The following is a 5,826-nucleotide window of genomic DNA, read 5'->3' as shown; positions in this document are numbered from 1 at the left end:
CTATTAGAAGACTTAACAAAATTCATCACTGAGAACAAAGATTCACAAGCATATGTGGATGATACCAAAACACTGGTCGGATCTAGGAAGGCAGGGAGAGTTAAGGCAGAGGCATAGAAATTGCTCTTCCCCTCTCTCGTCAATCCATGTCTATGGTCTTTAAAATAACTTGTTATGTAAAATTACTTATTTATCTAAGATGCACCTACACTGAATTTATCTGAAAAATAAAAAAGTCGATATTAAGAAAAATATTTTATAAATGGAAGATTATAAGAGAGGGTTTCACATGCCAGCAAAAGTTACTGGCATGCCATGTTTGGCACGTGTACCAGGGGTTGCCCACCCCTGACCTAGGGCTTTTTGTCTTTTCTCTTTTCTTGTGCTATGGCTACTGGAGCAACTAGCTCCTCTCAGGAAAAAAAATGGCCTTTTCAGTTTGGGGACCTACAACCAAATGCAGGACTGTTGGCTGCTGCTTTTCCATGTCTCCCCGCAATGCTTCCCACCCCAGCCTCTCCTTAGGCACCTCGAATCCACACCTCTGTCCCTGTACCAAACCCTCAGGTGCGTAGCTGCAGATAAAACTTCTGTGCTCTGGGTTTAAAAACAACAATAACAAAAAACAGAGACTGAGGCCTTTTCTCTGACCGGCTCTGGTCTACCAGCTCCAGGCTCCGAGGCAGCCAGCAGCCCTGCCACCTTTCAGGGCTGGATGTTCCGTGGGCTGCAGGTCTCGGCTCTGGTGCTCTGGGCTGTGGAGCCCAGCCTGGGCTCGGCGTCTGTCTTCTGAGGGAACAGACCCTCTAATAGCTGAGAGATCCCTCTTCCCTCTCCCCTACCAACCCAGGGAGCTGGGTTAGCACCTCTCGCGACCTCACCCTTCCTACCGTCTCCAGGGGTTTTCTGTCCTTCCTGGATATAGACTCCTCCTCAGCTGGACCTCAGTTGGTAATTCCGGGGGTATGTGCCCCACTTTAGCTTTATTTCCAATCTGGTCCTGGGAGGAGGTGAAAGAAAAATCTTCCTATTTGGCTGCCATTTTCTTGACTCTACACCTTCGTTGTTATTTGCGGGGGGGCGGGCAGGGGAAGGGGGAGGCACTACTTTTTTTTTTAATATGTTTTTATTGATTTCAGAAACAGACTGATGAATCTCAGAAGGAAGGGGGGAGCAGGGAGGGCAGAGATTAAGCAAAGATCTTATAAGCATATTAGAGGTTCAGTGCACGGATTTGTGCACTGGTGGGGTCCTTCGGCCTGGCCTGTGGGGATCAGGCCAAAAGTGGCTCTTTGACATCCCCCGAGGGGTCCCGATGGCAAGAGGGTGCAGGCCAGGTAGAAGGACCCCACCAGGGCATGAATCTGTGCACTAGGCCTCTAGTATATATAGAAAGAGAGGGCTAAGGAATTGCCTTAGGCCCTGACCAGTTTGCTCAGTGGATAGAGTGTCGGCCTGCAGACTGAAGGGCCCCAGGTTTGATTCCAGTCAAGGGCATGTACCTTGGTTGCGGGCACATCCCCAGTAGGAGGTGTGCAGGTGGCACCTGATTGATGTTTCTGTCTCATCGATGTTTCTAACTCTCTAACCCTCTCCGTTCCTCTCTGTAAAAAAAATCAATAAAATATTTAAAAAAAGAAAAAGGAAAAGAATTTGCCTTAGGATTTAACTCTGGCAAGTCATCCTGTAGATTTAGCCATGACTATTTTTATGACTATGATATCCTTAATATGAGGCCTCGGTAGGTTTCATCATCATAAAACCCTTTTACTTTTAAAGGGGCAGGATTGAAATGTTTTCAAAATTTTATATCTTGATTTCACTTTGATACGTTATTTCTATCTTGAGATTATGTTAAGTAAATATTGTAGAAGAATTTGAAGTTATATAGCAGAAAAACTATTATACCACCTCAGAAATTTTAACTAATAGCCTCAGTGTGGGTGTGCAGTAGGCAGCCGATCAATGATTCTCTCTCATCATTGATGTTTCTATCTCTCTCTCCCTCTATCAATAAAAAATATATTAAAAAAAATATATTTAAAAAAAGAAAAAGGAAAAGAAATTGCCTTACGATTTAACTCTGGCAAGTCATCCTGCAGATTTAGCCATGACTATTTTTATGACTATGATTTCCTTAATATGAGGCCTCGGTAGGTTTCATCATCATAAAACCCTTTTATACTTTTAAAGGCAGGATTGAAATGTTTTCAAAATTTTATATCTTGATTTCACTTTGATATGTTATTTCTATCTTGAGATTATGTTAAGTAAATATTGTAGAAGAATTTGAAGTTATATAGCAGAAAAACTATTATACCACCTCAGAAATTTTAACTAATAGATATGTTTCCAAATACAAAGTGGAATATTTACAGTAATCTTTTAAAGTAAATAAGGAAACCATCTTTTTCTAATTACTTGAATACTTTACATAAAGTTGCTATGCACTTTTGTTTGAATTCACAAATTTATAGTATCTTTGAGTGGACATTGTTTAATCAGAACTTTTTTAGGAGCATAGAATAAAAGAATCATGATGAAACTGCTGATGAAAAAAGAAAAATAAAGAAAAGAGGAAAGAAAAACGTTACTGTTTTCTGTTAGCTTAAGACATGGTGGCTACAGATGCTCAAGCAATAACGTCACAAGACTTTCTCCATATCTAGGATCTCCTGCTTCTTGGGTCAGTGTCATGCTGAGGGAGACTCTTTCCACGTGGTGGCAAAGATGGTTATAAGACACTCCAAGTTAACATCATCCTTATTGTGTGTGATCTTTGAAGGAAAGAAGTTCTCTCACAGTATCTGTACTGAATCTCAAAAAAGATTCTGATTGGCTTTGCTTTGGTCATGTGCTCACCCCTGTTCAAGCTGTGGGTCAAAAGAGCAGAGTTCATTGAAACGCCAGCCTGGTTTGCAAGCTCATCTTGAGGTGAGGGTGGTAGGCCCCATTAGATTGTCAAGGGAAAGTTTTCAAAAGAATTGCCAGTAGTAGAAACAGTGGCAGCTAGGCAGGTAAAAACAAATGTTTACTAAAATATCCCTTTTGAATAAAAATATTTTCCAAGAAATTTAATTTCCAAATAATTTAAAACAATTTAAATAAGCATCATACTTTAAAAAAATTAGAAATACATTCAGAACTAAATTACATTTTGGATAATATTCTGTTTTCTTTGGATCTCAGTTTTATCATCTGAAAACATGGGAATAATGCTTACCTTCAAAGAGATCATGCAGATTAGGAGAAATGATGTAATTGATAATATTTTATAAACTATAAGATACCATCTGTGTTTTTATGAAATATGATTTATAAGAAAATCAATTCATAAAGAAAGCAAAATCACCTATGTCAGAGTTTGGAAAGTCTCTCTCCTACAAAATGTAGTATTCATTATACTTGTTGTGGTTTTTCCTAAGGAATCAATACTTGAATACAATACACGTTTATGCTTTGTGACAAGATTTTGTTGGTAATCATGGGAACAACGATGATGACAATAGTAGTGAAGATAGGCGCAGATAGCTACTCAATAAATTCTTAGAAAATTAAATGTACTGCTAGATTTCTAAGGGGTGAAAAGGCAAAAGTAAGCTGGTTTGATGAGAAAACCAGAAGCAGATAGATGGCAGACAGAGCTGAGTAGCTGGTCTTAAGTTTAGGCTGAGCTGAAATACTCTTCAATACCAGTAGATGAATGACCAAGGTGCCATTGAGATGATCACTGCTCAGAAACACTTTGCCAGTAAAATTACCTTAACTACCGACTGAAAGGAAATAAAGAAATGATTTGTGTATGATGCAGTTTCATCTGCTGTGTATGTGCACAACATTTTGAGAGAATAAATCAGTCTGTTTGAATCATCTTTACACTTCCTTTTAGTAAAGAACTCATAGTTGGTTAAATGGCCAGCACTATTTCAGACAGAAAGGGGAAAAAAAACAGCACACAGTAAAAAGAGACTGCTTTCAATTCTACATTGAAAGCCTTATCCAGGCACATCACAGAAATAAATATATCAAGATAAAAATGTATGAAAAGTGAAAGTATTTCTTGAATCACTACCAATATAAATACTAAAATTGCTCACACAGCTTGATCTGGCAGATTATAGAAATGGAGAAAAGAAAGCAATCTATGACAACTAAAATGGCAGTGGTATAAAATGTAATTGTAGAAAACCCTTATTAGAGTTGGAAAATACTTTGGAGTTCATAAGTTCAACCCAGGAGTATGCTTGTAAATATTTAATAAACTGTCCCTCCAGTGGAGGGGGAAAAAAAAGCCCGGATTTGTAGTGCTGGCCTATTTCTATGGTGTAAATACTCCCCCCATTCCCAATTTTAAGCTGCTGAACTGAGGTTACCGAATGTGGGTTGGGAAGAGATGCACACAATAGGCTGTCATGGGCCAGTGCCCGAGGGCTCCAGTAGGACTGGTTAAACACTATCATTTTACAAATAAGAAAGCAACTAAGGCCAAAAGAATTGTTCCATACAAGTATTTTACTGCATTGCCACTGCTGAAACTCAGGTTCTTCCTCATGCTGCCCCTCAGTACTGTGAATGCACTATGAGGAAAGGACCAGGATTGATTGATTGATTGATTGATTGATTGATAAAGCCCACAGGCCTCCCTAGCCTCCTTAAGCATTCCCCTTTTGGGGCCCCATTGACCTTTTGACATTGAGTTTAAATTGTGGTTTGTTTGCTTCCTCCGATAATCTGAGATTTCACTGATACTTCTTTTTTCATTTTTGTGACTTTAGTACTCTGTACAATATCTAGAACACAGTATATGCTCCAAAAGTGTTTATTGAAGGTATGAACAAACCATAATAACAGAAAACATTTATTGGCCTACTGTGTGCAAAGCACTGGTCTTACTCATGTAATCCCCAGAGTAATCGTCACAACAAGTGAAGTATGTACTATAATCACATCCATATTTCAAATGAAAGAATAGAGGCTCATGGAAGGTAGTTACCCAAGATCATACTAGCACAGTGAATGGGTTCGAACCCTGCAGTCTGTCTCCAGAGCCTGTGCGCTTGCCTATTCAGCTGTCACTCAGTTAACTGTCAGTGTCATTGGGGTACACAGCTCAGCAACAAATACTTTAGAAAGTTCTCCCTCCGTTCCATATGAATGACACAAACATTTCCCAGAGAAGATCTAGTCTGACCCCTTTGCTAAGTTGAAATAATCAAGGAAATGGGGTAATCAAGTAATCAAGTTTTCTCATTGTCTGAAGATTAAACAGAAACCTGTATTCTAATTAAAAATTATGTTGTGGACACTGGTCCCGAATCTCCTTTTATTTGGCTTTAATAAAAAAAGGTTAACCTTTTCTTTGATTTCTCAATCTAAAAAATGGCATCCCCCATTTGCTAGCAAGAGAATCTAAAGAAGGTTTAGGAGACTGGGTTACTAACTCCAGGGCTGTTCTGCAAGGCTTTAGCTTTAAATAGAAAAAATATCCTCCTTCCGTACTGGTCCTTTTATGGTTTGTTATCAAGTGAGATAACAAAAAGCCCATTTCTGCCCTGGCTGGTGTGGCTCAGTTGCTTGGAGCATTGTTCCGTACACTGAAAGGTTGCAGGTTCGATTCCTACTCAGGGCACATACCTAGGTTGTGGGTTCGATCCCCAGGTCAGGGTATTATAGGAAGCAATTGATCAATGTTTCTCACATCAATGTTTCTCTCACTTACTCATTATTCTCCCTTCCTCTCTCTCTAAAATCAATTAAAAAAAAAACATATCCTTGAGGATTAAAAAAAAAAAAAGGGCCACAGTGGGAAAAATCACCACATTGAAA

At 39.1% G+C, this 5,826-nt stretch overlaps 1 protein-coding gene across 1 annotated transcript in view; it reads left to right on the top strand.

Annotated features, from left to right (window-relative positions):
- The window catches only part of MET (MET proto-oncogene, receptor tyrosine kinase), a 52,496-nt gene that overhangs the window by 41,838 nt on the left and 4,832 nt on the right, over window positions 1-5,826 (top strand). The gene's annotated exons all lie outside the window — the stretch shown is intronic.

Source organism: Myotis davidii, unplaced genomic scaffold, assembly GCF_000327345.1.
Source record: "Myotis davidii unplaced genomic scaffold, ASM32734v1 scaffold183, whole genome shotgun sequence".
Lineage (NCBI taxonomy): Eukaryota > Metazoa > Chordata > Mammalia > Chiroptera > Vespertilionidae > Myotis > Myotis davidii.
The sequence above is the reverse complement of the archived record's forward strand: the minus strand, read 5'-3'. Positions and strand labels throughout refer to the sequence as shown.